We start from the raw sequence: 19,035 nt of genomic DNA, 5'->3' as shown, positions 1-19,035 counted from the left end.
TTTAGCACTACTTAGATGTGGCCATCCTTACGCTGACATAAATGTAACTAAGTAACTTTTACTTTGAGTACATTTTGTTTACGATACTTTTTACTTTTACTTAAGTAAAAATTCAGGCAAGTACTTTTACTTGTAATTGAGTAAAAAATGATCAAAGTATTGGTACTCGTACTTAAGTAGGAAATGTTAGTACTCTTTCCACCTCTGCCTATTTCTCCTGTGCCGTAAAAAACTAACACCACGGTCAGTCATTAATTTGGAAATAAATTAAGAGGCTGCACTGGTGTGTTTACATTGGGCTCAGACGACAAAATAACGGATTTGCTCTGTATGATGAAGGTGATGGACCAAACACGATGTAATCTTGATTGTACTGTTACACCTGATGTAAAGTTCTCTAATGATCTGCTTCCAGAACACACCCAGACAAAGGAGACTGTTCACCGGCTGCCGAAATCACCTGGTCCTGCCGCGCTCGAGAACTGCTCATCCGCATTAGTCCGACGCCGGTCTGATGCGGTAGGATTACTGTCTTTGGAGCACCACTGCCCAGGACAGGGTACAGGTGACGGTGTTGTGGTGCCAGTTAAACTGGGTCAGAAGTTGTTCTGCTACGCAATTCCTGACGTGAGCTCATACATTTCGATGGTATCAGTCACAATGTTCATTCTCATTTGTTTTTCTTTGTTAGGGAGGGGGTCGTAACCCCGAAAATCACATCATGGTTTGAAATTAACGACACTATCTCTGCTGATTTAACTCTAGATGAATCTCTCGAACCTATGTTTGACCATACTGACAATCAGCTTGAGCTACAACCTGTGGTTCCTGATGGTTTTTCTCTTTCCGCCATGTCAGGTGATAACCACCTCTCCGGCATGGATGTGAAGTCTTTCAGCAATCATCAGTCCGCATCAAGCAAGACCCTGCTTGTTTCTCGGGGCGAGGTGGAAACATCAGACGCCGTGAAACACTTGTGGCCTCCAGACGTGCCCGTCGTACCATTTGAAGGGTTTGTGCCCGGACTTCTTGACTTTTCTGTGAATGACCTTGTCAGTTCTCAGTTCGTGACCTCTGCTGACACGGAGGCCAATTCTCTCCTTCTTTCACAGGAGTGTGACGCTGTCTCTGGCCTATGTGCTCTCTTTCCTGTGATTTCTCTTTCAGGTGACCACGACGGCGCAGAAAAACCTGAGGTTTCCAGTAGCCCTGGGGTCAGTGATGATGTTGGGAGGGCCTCGGTGGTTGCTGCGGGCACCACACTCACGGGCTCGGGATCACCACCCAGCCCGGGAGGGGTAGGTGCGTGCAGCGACGCTCGGCTCAGGGCCCCGCCTGACAAAGGGGGGGGGGGGTGCTGAGTGGCACTGAGTCTTCCGACACTGACCTTACAGCATTTCAGCTGGCGACGTTGACCTCCGACCCGGGGATAGGTGATACACCTTCTAAGGGGGAGGGCTCTAGTCAGTCTGTAACTTCTCTGGTTGAACCTGGTATTTCTGTTCCCGTGTGGCATCCTCCATCATTCTTGGGCCGAAAGTATTCTTGGCTTCAGTTTTCAGGACAGAACGTGTTCCTTTCGCTAGCAACATGTCTGTGTCTGATTCTACACATGGCTGTGTATGCTTTGACGCCCGTAACACAACCATTCTTGCCTGAATCCTTTTCAGAACCTCCACGTCCGGAACCTTCAGGTCTTTGGACATCTGAACACCTGCTCTTTCAGCATGATCCGGGTGGCACTGTGCATCTTCTTGGTGAGCAGGCTCTTAAGAGCCTAAGAACTTTTGTTTTTTCTGATTTTCCTGTCTCACAGACACGGCATAAGTTTGAGAAACAAAAGGGGGGTGGAAAGCCTCCTGATCTGCGAGTCTCGTCTCCTCATCTCCAGTTTACTCCTATTTCTGATCGCAAGAACGTCGCCTCTGATAAGTTGATAAAAAACCTTGAACAGGTAAAATCAGGTTCTGATCTAACTACTAAACCATCCGCTTTGATCCAGTTCCGAACGGGACCCACAGGTAAATTCAAACTCGTTTCCCTGTGGGTTCGTAACACCAGATACAAACAGCTTAATGACCCAATCGATTCTGACACTGCACCCCCTGATATGAGAGCTGTCTCTGATGTTAATTCATGTTCGTCATGTGATGAATGTGTGTGTGGATGGACATCCCGACACCAGATCTCACACCGGCTTTATGAGTTTAACGTGTGGTTCGCTGTGATTCTGATCATCAATCGTTTTCGGAATGTGACACCTGACAGGACACTTTTCCACTACCTGGTGGATCGTTACAAATTCACTCGATTCTTTGTTGGATGAGTTTTTAACAGTTGTGATATCCTCTGAGTTTTTTTTTTTCAAGTTACCTGCCTTCAGCCAGGGTCCTGTTACTAACTCTCATTTTTAGGGAATACTAATCTGCTGATTTACATTTTAGTATTGATTTACATATCTATCTTTTAATAGTGCTTTGTGTAGAGTGATTATGTTTGATTTCAGGGTTTAACTTGTTAAAGTTTCCCTTAAAGGGGTTCAAGCACATTTTCCCTTCGTATTATTGTTTTTTATATAAGCCTTTAATCAGTGCAGCCTGATAATTTTCACATATAAGTTAGGACTTGATTTATTTTATTTGTGTTTTATCTGCATCACCTTTTCACATGACATGTAGAACAGGGTGCAGAACATTTCTTCTTTAGATAATTCACAAAATGCAGTCACATGGTTCAAAAGGTACCCATAGATAGGTTTGTGATTATTTTCTTTGATTTGCATCAAATGCAATCTATCGTGTGGGCTGCCTCACTCTGTGTCTCCTTCTCCTGAGCACGTCTGGCCTTCGAAGTCTGCTGATACTCCATTCCATGGGGGTCTCCGCCTTCAGAGGGTCGTCTTCACCTTACTCCTCCTGGTTTCCTGTCGCATGGGGCTTCGGTCGTGGTTCGAGAGGTATCGAGGTCTACGCTGGACTTCGCCTGGACTACGTCCGGGGATTAGCTGCGGATGGGTGGTCCTCTGCCCACATCACCTGCCCAGCTCCGTGTGGACACACGGGCTACCTTATCCTTTTGAAAATGCCTTTGCATTGTTGCTAATGAAATTGACTGCTATTGAAATAGCTCTGCTTTCAAGATCTCCTAAGTGGATTACTTTACAATGATTTGCAACAGTTGTGCCTTAATCATCTAATCAGGATTTAATCCTTTCTCCACGGGGCGTGGGGAGACGCTTCCTCGCTCCTGCCTTCATCTGGAACACTGTAATGTCTTCCTTCATGAGTACATCACATTGTTCAGGTCACGACGTCAGGTGGTTTTCGCTGGACCACCATGTCGTCGTGAAAGGGGGGGTTGTAACGTGAGGAAGTATGGGTTTCTGTGCCAAAGGTCGTATTTGCCCGGCTGGGTCAAAGCTGGGTCACGCAGCACCTTCACCCACAGATTAAGACCTAAGCCGCCAGCAAGTCTGAAGGACTCCACAACATCGCGTACACCTGCTCTCCAGAAGAAGGACTTCACACAGTCTAGGCATATTAAAACAGAGTCTTAAACTTTCTTTGTTTATTAACGTTAAATAATCATTTGATCACTTTGCTCATTATAAATGTATTTTAATCAAATGAATGATTATTATGCTTTGGGTAATCATAATGAACTATAATGAATCAGTATACTTAATTAAATAATGTTTTTGAAGATGTTTAGTGATGACCTTCACACCCGCTCACACAGGTCCGTATCCACAGTAACTTCAAAACACATTTGCTCTGACGCACAACAAGTTTGCTTTGGGAAGAGAAGTGGTTTTGGTAAGTTAGTTCAGTTGAGAACGAGAGTGAGAACGGGAGAGAGCAGAAGTGCGGAACAAACGCCACGGGGAAAGGAGCCCTGATGCTCCTTTTCTCCCACTACGCTATTTCTGTCAAGCCAGACAGAATAGCTGAAATGCAACCAGCTAACGCAGACTTGTCCTAGAGTCTTTTGATTTCTGAGTTAATTTAAACATGAGAAAGCACATCTGCCAGAATGCTTCAGCAAAGTGTACCGAGGTCAACTCTGGACTGGACCGTCGCACACCTTCGTCTTCTCTGTCAGCCAAGGTGTCATCTGGAGAAACATCCTCCTTCGGTCTGGATCTAAAAGAGGGTCCTAAATGCGGTGAGGCAGAACACGACCAGATAGCGTTCTGATGCTGTTTTTCTAATAAGAACTAAAATTTAATTGCAAAACATAATTTTTCACTCAGATTCACATTTTCTTTCCCTGAAGCAATCTCACACGTACATGCATGCATTCATAATTCCATCATTCTCAATCTTAGCACATCCAACACAAGGTCTATTTGAGCAAGCTTAAAATATCACCTGTTAAAGATGGTCCAAAAAGGTTGCTAATGTTGATTGTTTTCCCTATGATTGTCATTTCAAATCGTTAGTTTAAATTGAAGAATTAAAGCTCTCAAAATTTAAACTTGTCTTTTCATTGAACTGAAACACAGACAAATGGATATGATTGTCAGTTTATCGATGAAAACAACCTTTGAGTCTTCTTATCTCTATAAATTTGGTTATTGATTTGTTAAAATGAATATTCCAGATTATTATGTAGAATGGTTCATCTTTCATTAAAGAGCCATAAACCATTACGCTACATTAGTTTCAGCTTCAGCAATTAGTTTCTGAATTCAGCATATGATGCTAATTTCACAGTTTGGCTAAATGTAAAAATTAAACTGTTAAACTAGTCCTACTGAAATAACAGGTGTTTAGACATTTTAGCTGTCCAATTGTTTTTAAACAGTGTTCATAGATTTGAGTTTTCTGCTATTTAGGATTAGTTTTCTTGATTCTTCAATTACTTTTTGTGCTTTTTTGCTTCTTGGTGCTTTTTGCTTTCACATCTTTCACTACATTCAGCTCATTTGACAGTTTAGCTTAGTTTCAGCTTACTTCAGCTATTCAACAACTTCAGCAATCAGTGACCAAATTTAGCATAAAATGCTAAATTCACAGTTCAGCTAAATGTAAAGATTCAACTGTTAAACTTGTCCAACTGAAATAACAGGTGTTGAGACATTTTAGCTGTCCAGATTTTTATTTGTGTGGAACAGTTTATAGTAAAGCTTTTAATTACATTTAGATTTTTATTCAATTTTATGCTGTTATATTTTTATTCTATTTATCTATTTTGTTTCATTGATCTGTTGTTTTATATGTATTTTATCTGGACCTAAGAGTCTGTCAATAAAGATTATCTATCTATCTATTTAATGTTCACAGATTTAAGTTTTTTTTTTTTTTTTTTTTTTTTTTTTTTGCTATTTAGCATTATTTTTCTCTATTCTTCACTTACTTTTTGTGCTTTATTTGCTTGTTGGTGCTTTTTGCTTCTACATCTTTCAAGACATTCAGCTCATTTTGACAGTTTTGTTAAGTTTCAGCTTCAGTTCAGCTGTTCAGCAGCTTCAGCTTACAGTTTCAGCTATCCAGCATTCAAACAGCATTTGTGCAATAAATGCAATTTTTCTAGTTAACAATTAGCTCCCAGGGAGGCCGGAATAAAGAGTGGTTTCTGACTGCATGTAAATGAAGCTCAGACATGAATAATGGATGTCAGATCCTCTAGTTGAGCTCAAGTGGTCTTGAAAATCCTGCTGGCTCTCCTCAAGCTTCATTTTTAAATCAGATGATACCAGTATGCGATTTGTGGTGCGAGACCAGAGTTCTCTGTGGCCAACACTGGTACCATGGTGAGGGGGTTACGATGTACAGTTTTTTAAAACTAAATAACTGATTGTGATCCTTTATTTGTTTTAAACTGTTTTCCTTTAACCTGTTTGTTCTCAATAATCTTCATGTCTGACCATTGTTTCATCTTCTTCATCAGAAATTATACCAGCAAATATTTCTCCTCTCCAGTTTTTTTCTTTCTCCCCCTCACTAGATTTTCCAGACCCCTGCCACATTAAGCTGAGCTTAAGAGTCAGCTGAGCAGATCAAAGACCGTAGCCGTGTAGCCTCTAACAAGAGGCGAGAGTTCCCAACGACACAGGACCTCCCAGGGACTTTCCACTGCCATCAACTGCAGACTCTTCCTGTTTCAACTAATGAACAGCAGTGTAGAAGAAACACACGACTGTGATGATGCATGAACATTAAAGGCCCTCACCACTATTCTATTTAGTTCTGTCTCTGTTTCTGCCTGTCTTCACAACCTAAGCTTAAAAAGGTACAAGGTAAATGATAAACTAAAACAGGTGTTTCAGTCATGTAACCGTGGTGGTAATAAGTCGAAGGAAATAGACCAAAGTTAGCCACAAATGAGCCATTGGTGGTTACCATGGTGAGTTTAGTGAGCCACTGACAACAGCGTTTACATTTATTTCATCCTTGTTCTCCCCCTATCCACCTTACACATCAACCTGAACATCTGGGCCCTCTTTTGTCAACAGCGCTTACGCACAGATCTGGGCGTATTTCATGCATATGAACTACTTGTACGTGAAAATGTTCCTGAATTAAAGAAAACCTCACACCATGCGTACTAATAGCTTCTAGTGGTAGAACGAGGAAACCACAACACCGAAGGAAGGACCCAGTCGTCCACACATGTTTCCCATGCACAAATTATTTTACCCAAAAAATAAGTATTTCAGTGGAAAAACAGTTGTGTCACATAATTGGTGCTAAAACCTATAAAAGACACCTGTGACCCACAGGAATCTGACATTGTAGCATGGCTGACCTTGTGTTAAATTTTTAGACACAATGTTTACTCTTGTCGTTTCTTATGATGTTTTGTAATCATTTTTCATTAATTTATTTATCATAATTTTTTTTTGTCCTTTTGAATCCCCTCATGATTTGTTTCTAGAGAGACTCTATATAACAGATTGTTTCTTAATAATGTTGGAGGATTTGGCTGAGCATGCACTCAGAAGGAACGTGTCCTCTGTGAGCTCACTGATCTGAATCCTGAAGGAGATCCTTCTGGAGCTATGGTGTAATTTGTGATCCTTTGTGGAGATACAGACAAACCACACAAATCCGATTCCAGTTCATGTTCTATTTTACAACTACAAGAACCCCCGAGAACCTCCTCTGCTCCCTGAGCATACATGCGTTTCCAAGAAAACCAGGCTGAAATTTGATGGCTCAAAAGCGATTTATATTTAATCTTTTATTTACTCCTGACGAAGACCTCTCCTTTGTCCTGATCACGTTTATAACCTCTGCAACTTGTTTGGTTCTTTTGCGCTTTGGTAGCCAGTGTATTAATCTTGCTGTCAATAAAGATTTAATTGTTGATTTTTTCCAGGAAGCACCATGACGAACCAAACGAATCCCTTCACATGCCAAGGATGTGGTGTGACAAAATATGGTCATTTGAGGGTGTTTCTGTGTGTACATGACGGTGAACAGACATGAGCACCTGGGTAGCACAGGTGGAATTAATCATCAGACGATTTCAGAGGAACTTGCGTACAAGTGTCCATGTTTCATAAATCAGGATTTTGACTGTAGGAACATCCTAATTGTCGTTCACAAGAAGGAATATAGGAATAATTCTACAAATGTTTGATGAATGAGGCCCTGTGAATTTTGGGTGGAGCTTCCCATAAATCCCAGACGTTGAGTTAACTTTTTCCAAGATGGATTTCAGGTCCATGAAACAAGTTGCCAGGAACCACCCTCTATTACCCAGAATAACCTTTTGTGCGATGAAGTCCTAGGTCTTGTTCACATCCTCTGCCTGCTTCTCAAAAGCAATCTCCCCTCTTCCTTCCCCATCTATTATCTTCTGGGCATGTCAAATCCTTCCAGTTGAGGCTGTGTCCTCCAGCCCCTATTATCACTCTAATTAGCTCTAACAGGCTTTCACTTCTCTTCCCCTTTCTCTTTTTTGTCCTGCAAGAGCATTTTCCTCTGAGCAGTGCTGAAATGGTTGACCCTGGTTAGTGTGTAAAACCCTGCTCGGGATATACGTACCTGGTCGATGTTTATGTGGTTGTTGTTAAAAACAGGGATAGATTCTGGAACCAACTGTGGACTTACTGTAACAAAGCTATAGTCAAGGTATCTGTAACTTGATCAGTGGAGAGAGAGCTAGACATAGAGATTGAGATAGAGAGATATAGATATAGAAAGATAGAGATTAAAAAATCGAAAGATATAGAGATAGAGAGATAGGTATGGAGATAGAGAGATGGAGAGATAGAGAGATAGAGATAGGCATAGGGATAGAGATAGAGATACAGAGACTTTTTTGACTTTTCAAATTATTTATTTTTCTTTGTAAATCAACAATCAGCGTTAATGACAGAGTCTTGTTTTCCCATTCGAAACCTCCATTAACCAGGAAATATGATGAAACCCCAAAGTTGATCCAATCCTATCTCAAAGGCAGGGGCAAGGTTGTCTCCATTAGGGACTACCAATCAAAGCAGATCACCTTGACATGTGGAGTCCCCCAAGGCTCAATTCTAGGCCCACTACTCTTTTATCTACAGGGTGGGCCATTTCTATGGATACACCTTAATAAAATGGGAATGGTTGGTGATATTAATTAGTATATTAGTGATAAATATTAGTATATGTGAGGGGGCAAACTTTTCAAGATGGGTAGAGACCATGGTGGCTATTTTGAAGTCGGCCATCTTGGATCCAACTTTTGTTTTTTCAATAGGAAGAGGTTTGTGTGACACATCAAACTTATTGGGAATTTCACTAGATAAACAATGGTGTGCTTGGTTTTAACGTAGCTTTATTCTTTCATGAGTTATTTACAAGTTTCTCATTGTTCACAGCCATTGACATGTCGACAGAGGTGGAAAGAGTACTAAAATTTCCTACTGGTACGAGTACCAGTACTTTGATCATTTTTTACTCAAGTACAAGTAAAAGTACTTGCCTACATTCTTACTCAAGTAAAAGTAAAAAGTATTGTAAATAAAATGTACTCAAAATAAAAGTTACTTAGTAACATTTTTGTCAGCGTAAAGATGGTTACATCAGTGCAAAACCACAACGCTACACAACAGGATTTCTATCCAATCAGTGAGAACAGGACGTGCACATTGATTGGACGAGGTTTTTCTAGGATTTGAAAATATATATATCTCATATAAGCTCTTTCATATATTATTATAAGCTCTTTTATATGAACAAATATGTATCTCTCACTTATGCTCCTTATATATTATCATAAATACATTATTATATGCCTTTTCATGGAATCTTGTTATAATATCGAAAACCTCTCTGTGCCTTTTCTGCTCAAGCTGAACAGCTGCATAAGGGAGTGAAAGTGTTCCTTCCTTCATTTCCTCAATACAAGAACAACTGTCTTTGTTAGCAAAGGATGTTGCAGGATGTGTCCTGATCATCTCAAGGTTGCATGTCCTTGGGATGAATTGGTCTTTCATTAACAAGGCTATTAGCTGACGTGCGTCTGCAGGTGCAGATGGCAGAATTACGTGTGTGTATGGTAAACTACGTATGTAACATTCCTGTAATCTTCAATAAAAATCAGCCGTTTTCAGCAGAACGGCGAGAGTCTGTCCGAAGCAACTGGCAAGAGCAGATCACGGGACCTGCTGCATGTTGCAAAAGGGCTCTCCCCCTCTCGAGCGGTGAAACAGTGACTGGACTTCTGATCATTTGTCTCCTCGTTCTGTCAACTTAAAAGGTGTTTAACTCCATCTTCTCCGTACCCGTGCTTGGTCTAACAGAAGAAAGACCAACAAATTTGGCGTCACGAACAGGATTTTTTCTTTTTGAAGAAAAAGGAGTTTTTGGAGGACGATTCGACCTACTGACCCAGCGAACGATCTTGGCACAGAACACCGCGGTGGAAAACAAGGTGAGCAGAACCTTATTTTCTAAAATCTGCTCATTGGATTTATCCAAAGCCTTTGTGTCCAGAATCATAGTAGCTGTGGTCCTAAAATAATAGTTGGAGACGAAAGTGGAGACAAGTGCAGAAAGAATAAGAGATTTTTTTTGTAATGGTTTAATGGTGAAATGAAATGAGGATTTTTCTAATGGTTTAATGGTAAATGAGATAAGGAAATAGTACAGAAGAAGGGATGGTGGCCCAGGGTTATTAGAAGAGCCCTAAAGTTCCATTTCCAGGTCGTGGCTGACCACACTATTTGCTGACGAGCGAATAGAATATATAACGAGGTTATATAAGAGCTTGGCGAGAGAGTCCATAGGTGTGGGAACCCTAAAAGTCCACAGGTCGAGGACCTGGTTTGTGTTGAGGCCCTGGGAGGCTAAAGAGAGCTCCCTAAAGTACAGGTCGAGGACCTGGTTCGGGTTAAGGGCAGGGGAGGCTAAAGAGAGCTCCCTAGATTTTAAAGGTCAAGGACCTTTTGTATGAGATGAGAAAAATGTTCTAAGGTAACTGTTTTTGCATAAAATAAGCAATGTTTTAAATATGACAAGCAGCCCAGTTGAAGCCATGAGAAATAAGGTTTTATTGAGAAAGTCGGCAGAAAAGGCGATGAAGGAAAAGGGGTAGATGTTAACAGTAGAGGTAACTGGAGCAAGATTTGGGAAGTGAAGGCTGCAGAATCAACAGAAAAAGGCACAGCTGTAGACAAGCTTCACTGTGTGTGTAAGCTGAGTTCAGCCTGTGTGTGTGAGGCGCAGCAAGAGGCTGCTTACGGCTCTGGATTGAAAGTGCAGCACTAGGAGAGTGCAGAATGCAGAGCAGAGTTTTGGGAGCTCCGTGTGTGTGTGTGTGTGTACAGCGCTGGATGGTGTGTGTGAAGGCCTGATGCGGTACCAGAAAATAAATAAATAAGATGAATAAGAGCTTTAAAAAGTTGCAACTCGTATATGTAAATTACACTGCAGTGCTAAAATTAATGTTTGGAGCTACGCAAAATTCAAAATTCTGCAACCCTGTTCTGATCAGTCTTTGAACAGAACACCATAAGTTAATAAATAAAAGGTTTTTAAAGTAACATATGTGTATGTATGTGTGTATGTATGTATATGTGTATACATATATATACATATGTAGTGTACAAGCGTGATAATCATTTGTGTGCGGGGCAGCATGTGAGGGACCCCGATCTGGGGGTTAAGTGGCCTGGAAAAAAAAAAAAAAAAAAAAAAAAAAAAAAAAAAAAAAAACAATAAGAAATGCAAGTAAGGTTGTATATGACAGCTTTATTTCAGAAATATATGGATATACATATACATAAAGCCAGGTAGCTACTAAACAGTAAAATCAAAACAGATCTGCAGAAAATAAATATATAAACTATTCCTCAGAGCGCTCTCAAAAAATTGCAATTGGATTTGCTCTAATGTTACATAAGGCCTGCTTAAAAGCATAGTAAGCATTAAATTCTGAAAATAACCAGTGCAGTGTTAAATAAATTCTGTGCTTAAAATATTATATATAGAGAGAGAGAGAGAGAATAAATAAGTGACGAACTGACTTACTTTAAAAAAAAAAAAGACTGTGACAAACAAAGAATGTCTCTGTGCCTTGTGAATGAGTGGATGCGTGTCTTCTTGCATGAGAAGTAAATGTTGCTTTCGCTGGATCTTCTCCTGAAATGACTCAGTTTTTAATAGAGGGAGCAGCTGCTTGAGAAACGGTGCGGTCCATGTTTTTGCTAGACGGTTATTTAGTTCAAGAGACTGTGGAAACAATAGAAAAAGAATTTATCGTTAGTGTGATGACAAGTAAATCCTTTAAAATACAAAAGTTGCATGGTTGTGGTTATAAAGGAAGTATTTTGTCTGATTATGGGCCGTGGAGTCAGCTGGACTCCCTCGCTCTCACTGTTTTTCTGTGTAACATGCAGTTTTAAGCAATTTGTGACTTTAGAAAGGATATTTTTCGGTGTTTTGGACGTACCTTAAGGCTCCTGGTTAGGGTAATCAGGAGATCCTTCCTCTCGGACAGATCTAGTGAGAATGACTGGAGTTTCAGCCTGGGGACCTGACTCCACCCACTTTTACACACAAGAATCCCATAGTCTAAAAATAGCACAGGGTGCTGCGAAAAGCAGCTCTGAACTTCTCAGGATCATCTTTATGAAAACCATAAAATTAACAAATAATCAGTCAGGAAATAAAATATTTGTTAAATCTTGCTATAAAACAAAATCCAATAATTGTCTTGCCTCAACTTTAAGAACCATTAACGTTAATGGCTGGATTTTGAGATGCTGAATAATGAAAAAACAGATAAACTAAGTATTATTTCCTGTAACCTGGCTAGAAACTGTACTAGGCTGTTTTGAGTTAAAAACTGGTAGTTATTTTCCCAAAATAAAATAGATAAATAAAAAATGAAAGGAGGGATTTTGCATTTGGGATAGATTGTGCCTAAAGTTTAAAACCTGTGTAGAACTGATTTGACGATTCAGAAAAATTGTGCATAGGAAGTAGTCTAGATTTACCTTTGAGTCAATAAAGTCGACTAATTATTAGAAACCATCGTTGATTTTGATTTGTAAAAAGAGAAAGTTCTGTCATTTCAACCCAATCAACATATTTAAGGAAAACGTTTGCTGTGCATTGTGGTGGGCATGAACTTTACTGGGTGGGCCTGTCACAACCAGCTGCAAAGAATGTTTGGGTCTGACTTCTATACAAAGAGAACCTGGAAGCCCTCACCAAAAACTGTGACTTATAACATCAAGACGGGGAGCACTACAAGATGGACAAAGAGGCAGAAACTTATTTGCCCTGCTGCTGATGAAACAAAGTACAAAAGGGGGAGCATGTGTGCTAACATGTGAACTTTAATCAATGACGGTGGTCATCCTGGACTTACAAAGAGAGGCTCAAAAGAGACTGTTTCCTATGGTTACACCCAGTAAAAGAGTGCTTGCTGCAGTCAGGTAATGAACAAGGCTTTTTGGCAACAACCAGTTGAATTGATGAAATGTCAGAACTGTGGAAAATTTACTAAACTACTGTAGAACATAGTTAACTGAGAAAGTTAGCCTAAAAAAAGATAATAATAATATCAATAAATAAATAAATAATAGGATTAGTAACCTGGATTTCAGCCCAACTCACCATTGGACGTCAATATAATCTTTATTGTCCTAGGATTCTCAGCTGCAGCGGACATGCAGTAAAGCCTTATTTTCTTTTCAAAACGGAATACATCAGCGTCATCACTTATTTTCATTGGTTAAGGAAACGGTGTCTATTTATAAGTCTAGGAGAACGCTTTAGGCTTCAACAGTTTTCTCCTTCGAGCAAACATGCGCAAATTTCCGGATAGTTTATAGTAACGTTCCATCCCATTCCATTCATTGCATAAAAATAAACATTAAATGAATAATTTGGCATTCAGCTGACTAAATGATTCATGGAACATCTCATCCGAGACAACAGTGTTGTTTCAGCTCCGTTGAGTTTCCCAACAGATCTAGCCAAACCTAGCTGATCCTATATTTTTCTATCAGCTGTAAGTTCTAACGTAGAAAATAATGTCACAAAAATATTGAATAATTGTACCCCTCATTCGATAAAAATTATGTTCACATTTTTATCTTGTGAAATCTTTAACATAATATTTTTAATTGGCCTTTTTGACGACAATTGGCTAAAAAGTCTTTAAGATTATCATCACAGGATGGCATGATAAATAAGTAAATAACATAAATAAATAAATAGACAAAAATAAGAGAGAAAAAGCAAAATTAATTAAATGAAACGTAATAGTGATAAAACGTTAAATTGATCTAAAATCTGTCATTCAGCGCCACTGGAAAAAGGAAGAGGATAGGGGAGTATTTCTTAGCACAAATCACGTTATTGATTTAGCAATGCAGCTTAATTTCAGATGCTTTAAGGATGATACTAACTTGTGTTATAGATGGAGGAGTAGCACAGAAACACTTCTAGATGAGGAGATAAGGAAAAAAACTGCTGATTACCAATACTATGCACAAACAAACCTGTAACTGCAGTTTCGTTATTTATGAATTAACCTTAAGTAGTGAATTAATTCTTAGGATTTCTTGTGCGAGTAGTGTTCCTAAAAAAGAAAGAAAGAAAGAAAGAAAGAAGGTAAGAAAGACAGGTAGTTTAGGTAAGGGACAACCTGAAACTATTTGGTTGAATTGATAGTAAAAGTGGTTGTCCTAATTTCTAATTGGAGAGATCACACCGCAACATGAGTTTAGAACGGCAGTTATGGGAAGTTTTGTTGGATTAATTTGATTACACGCTTTAGGTCTTATTTTTTTCTTTCCACTGATTTAGCGTTAGGTTAAGTGTTTTCACACTTTCGCTTCAGTCTGACATTTGCTTGGTGTGTGAGGGCACAGAGACGTGTATGGACCGTGTGTTTGACTGTGTTTGTCTTGTTTGTTTGCTTATTTATCTATATGGGCGTGGCCGAGCCTTGAGAAACATCAACAAAGCCATTGGACTATTCTGAGTAAATTGACCAATTCAACTTCAGGATCCTGAAACAATTTGGCTATAACCTCTAATTGATGAAGGACATCTTAAGAATTCATTATACAAGGCTTCCTCTCCAGTGTTGCCGGAACTGTTATAAAACCCATGCATGGTTGTATATTTTAGTTTGATCATTTATACTCATTGAATTATTGTTGTTTGCTTTGTGTTTTAATTTCTTTGTAATTTTTTCTCTGTGACACAGGTGGAGATGCTGGTGGCGAAGTGGATCCCACTCATTTCTTTCTCCCACACACATTCTTACTCTCTCCCTCTCTCTGTGTGTGTATGTGCATGTGTATGTGTTTGTGTGTCTGTGTGTGTCCATGTCGTGATGTCACTGTACCTTTAATTGCGCTTGCTGTTCGTAACTGTATGTGTCTGATGTTGAAGGTATCAGAGGCTAGGGTCAGTAAGAGCTAGGACATTTTTGTGCATAACCTTTAATCCCTAGGCGATCGGTTCGGGGAACTTCTGGTCCGGCCGGAGTGTGAATCTTCCTACCAACTATCTGCCAAGATCAATTGGACTGCACAAGCCGAGAAAGCCTTCATTGGACCAAAACTACACACACGAAGAGGCTTCGCCTTCGGTGCCAGGCGTCTGGGTCCTGCTAAAAGTCACCAAAAGGAAGTGGACGGAACCGAGGTGGACCGAGCCATACAGGATCACGGAGAGGACGTCACACGCTGTCCGGCTGGACGGGAGGAGCCTAACCTGGAAGAGAAGCAGCCGACATCTGCCTGACCAGAAGAAGTACCCAAGGACCAGGACGAGAAGCAGCTGACATCTGACCAACCAGAGAAAGGATCCAAAAACCAGGAAGAGAAGTAGCTGACTACAGTAGCGTGCCAAGCTGCCACCACATCCTGCAGGACGAGAATCGTGACATCATCACCCCCTGCAGCTGCCTGGAGCCAGTGGAGGGACCTCAACAGGGGGAAGAAGTAACCACCATACGAACATTCTACAAGGGTTATATTTAACACCCTCCATTTATTTTATCTGGGTTCTATTTCACACCCTCATTTATTTTACAAGGATTATATTTTACACCCTCCACCTGCTGACCCAATTATCCAGATGCCCTTGTTACTAGCCAATCCTAACATCTATTTGGGAGGGGAACCCTCTGATGATAGTGATGACTCTCATGATGAAGAAGATGATAGAGTGTGAGAATGTTCAGTGATTTATGTAACAATCCCTTCACCTGTTCATTTCTATGAGTTTTTGATTGTGTTGTTTTTATTTTTTGACCATTGATGAGCTAGGCATGCTCACTCTGTGCCAAAAGGTGTTTGTCCCAAAATGGGAAGACATGGGGGAATTTTCCCTATTAACGTACGACAATTAGGGTTTTTCGCCCTCATACGGTGAGCATGCGATCCATTCATGTTGTAACATGTTCAGTTAAAAATATGATCATGTTTTTTTGTATTAGTTTACTGCTGGAAATATGAGAAGCTGTAATCTGATGGATTGTTTGTATTGGTATTTTAAAACTTTTCTTATTGGATTCTTTTTGATGGAATTTGGTGTTATTGTTTTGATTTCTTATATCTTTATTGAACTCTTAAAAGAGTTCAAAAGGGGGATTGAAAATATATATATCTCATATAAGCTCTTTCATATATTATTATAAGCTCTTTTATATGAACAAATATGTATCTCTCACTTATGCTCCTTATATATTATCATAAATACATTATTATATGCCTTTTCATGGAATCTTGTTATAATATCGAAAACCTCTCTGTGCCTTTTCTGCTCAAGCTGAACAGCTGCATAAGGGAGTGAAAGTGTTCCTTCCTTCATTTCCTCAATACAAGAACAACTGTCTTTGTTAGCAAAGGATGTTGCAGGATGTGTCCTGATCATCTCAAGGTTGCATGTCCTTGGGATGAATTGGTCTTTCATTAACAAGGCTATTAGCTGACGTGCGTCTGCAGGTGCAGATGGCAGAATTACGTGTGTGTATGGCAAACTACGTATGTAACATTCCTGTAATCTTCAATAAAAATCAGCCGTTTTCAGCAGAACGGCGAGAGTCTGTCCGAAGCAACTGGCAAGAGCAGATCACGGGACCTGCTGCATGTTGCAAAAGGGCTCTCCCCCTCTCGAGCGGTGAAACAGTGACTGGACTTCTGATCATTTGTCTCCTCGTTCTGTCAACTTAAAAGGTGTTTAACTCCATCTTCTCCGTACCCGTGCTTGGTCTAACAGAAGAAAGACCAACAGATTGTACGTTTCAATTGTGATTAAAATTATTCTTTATTTTGAAAAAAAATGTTAATTTTTAGATGTCATCAGTATGTGAGGTATCTTAATGTTCTCATGACAAAACTCTAACATGAGACTGTGCTCTAACCTGTCACATAACAAGCTAAATGAAAGTCAAACATTTCAAATGGACCGTATGACAGCTGTTAACATTGGCCCTGCCCTACTTTACCTCTACATTACAGTTCCTTTATCCATGTCCATCCTAGAGCTCCTCTCTGACCTTCATGCTTATTTAGAGCAGCTGATTTTTAAAGTTAGCAGAGTTCATCCTTGGTAGTGGGTTCACTCATTTAAAGATATCGGCCAGAGGCCGTTTGAACAGCATGTGTAAATGTGTATTAAAACCTCAGATGAAAAAGGGTTTTGGATTTTGACGGCTGGAATTGTAAGAAAATCTGATGTTTGTGACCGGCACGGGAAAAACAGAAACTAACTTCCGGTCTATGCCCTGGGCAGCTGGTGACATTTCACAAGGAGCTCTGCTGAAACAGCTGTAGTAAACAACGCCTGACTCCGGTGTTTCTGCGCTAGCGTTATAGCAGAGAACAATGTGTCATTAGTCAGATATAGCTTCTGAAGCCTCTACTAGTCGGCCAGATTTGTTTTTTCTCTGGGATACGGCGACGAGAACGGATATTGGATTACCGGAGAAGTTCAACCGAACTCCGACCCCGCCAGCTGGATATCACTACCAGAGGTGCAGACATGTTTTAGACCGTTTGACTCAGAAGACCTGTGACCCGATTTGGACATAGAGGAGGACTCTGTTCATCTTCAGAACCAAAATTGGTACAGTTTGTTTACTTTTCTTAAATATTTCATTTCTGTGCTCCACTGGGAGCTCTAAGCTGACGAGTTTTCAGCTGGTCTTAGCTCCATCATGTGTCCCAATATAGTTCAGTAATCTACAGTTTTACTGCTGTGTGTATTTATTGACATAACTCTGGAAAATATTTAACCAACAATTTACCAGAATAAATCTTCCTGATGCTGGAGTAACTCCTTAGCTCAACTCGTTGTTTGCACTAATCCAGGATGTCATGGAGGTTCTATTCAATTAAATTCAATTCAAGTTTATTTATATAGCGCCAAATTACGACAAGAGTCATCTCAAGGCACTTCACATAATAAAAATTCCAATTCAGGTCAGTTCATTAAGCCAATCAGAAATAATGTTTCCTATATAAGGAACCCAGCAAATTGCATCAAGTCACTGACTAGTGTCAGTGACTATACAGCAATCCTCATGCCAAGCAAGCATAAAGCGACAGTGGAGAGGAAAACTCCCTTTTAACAGGAAGAAACCTCCAGAGAATCCTGGCTCAGTATGAGCAGCCATCCTCCACGACTCACTGGGGATCGAGAAGACAGAGCAGACACACACACACACACACACACACACACACACACACGCACACGGACAAGTAATGTGTCTATAGTTATATTGTGATGTCTTAGTAAATATTCTATTTGGTGAAAGATAAACTTTATTGTATTTATCCTAGTGAATCTATAATTAAACGGATAAACTAGTATTAGCACATCAAAAGTCAAGGAAACCAAAAAGTTATTATCAGGAGAGAGAGAATGTTTAAGTGGTTAGCAGCAGTGTGCTAGTCGATGGCCCCCTCCATGAGGCCACCACAGCTCAGCAGAACGTCATTGTCGCTTCTTCTGGGGAGAAAAACACTTACAGAGAAAATAAAGTCAATGCCATAAGTCAGCACAAGGTCCAATGTATGATGGCAGGAGTGGGTGGAGCTATGTATTCTTTGAGTGAAACCAATTGAGTCTAAGATATTACTAAAGGCTACATTGAGGCAATCATTTTCAATGTCCACATGAATGTTGAAATCCCCCACTACAATGACCTTATCAGTATTTAGCACCAAATCAGATAAAAAATCAGAGATCTGATCCAAAAACTCAGAGTAAGGGCCTGGTGGAAGATATAAAACTACAAACAAGAGTGGTTTTACAGTTTTGCAATCTGGATTAGGAAAACTAAGAATAAGATGTTCAAACGAACTGTAACTATTAATCTGTAAGGGACTGATTAATAAGTCGAATGAAAAATGGGTGCTACTCCTCCTCCTCGCCCTGTACTTTGAGCATTATGATGATTTAAATAATTAAAAGGAGTCGACTCGTTTAAACTAACACAGTCCACTTGCTGCAGCCAGGATTCTGTGAGAGAGAGCAAAGAAATCTGATTATCACAAATCAAGTCATTAACTAACAAAGACTTAGAAAAAATTGATCTAATGTTCAACAACCCACATTTAATTTTTCT

This window comes from Nothobranchius furzeri, chromosome 3 (assembly GCF_043380555.1).
Source record: "Nothobranchius furzeri strain GRZ-AD chromosome 3, NfurGRZ-RIMD1, whole genome shotgun sequence".
Taxonomy (NCBI): Eukaryota; Metazoa; Chordata; class Actinopteri; order Cyprinodontiformes; family Nothobranchiidae; genus Nothobranchius; species Nothobranchius furzeri.
The sequence above is the reverse complement of the archived record's forward strand: the minus strand, read 5'-3'. Positions refer to the sequence as shown.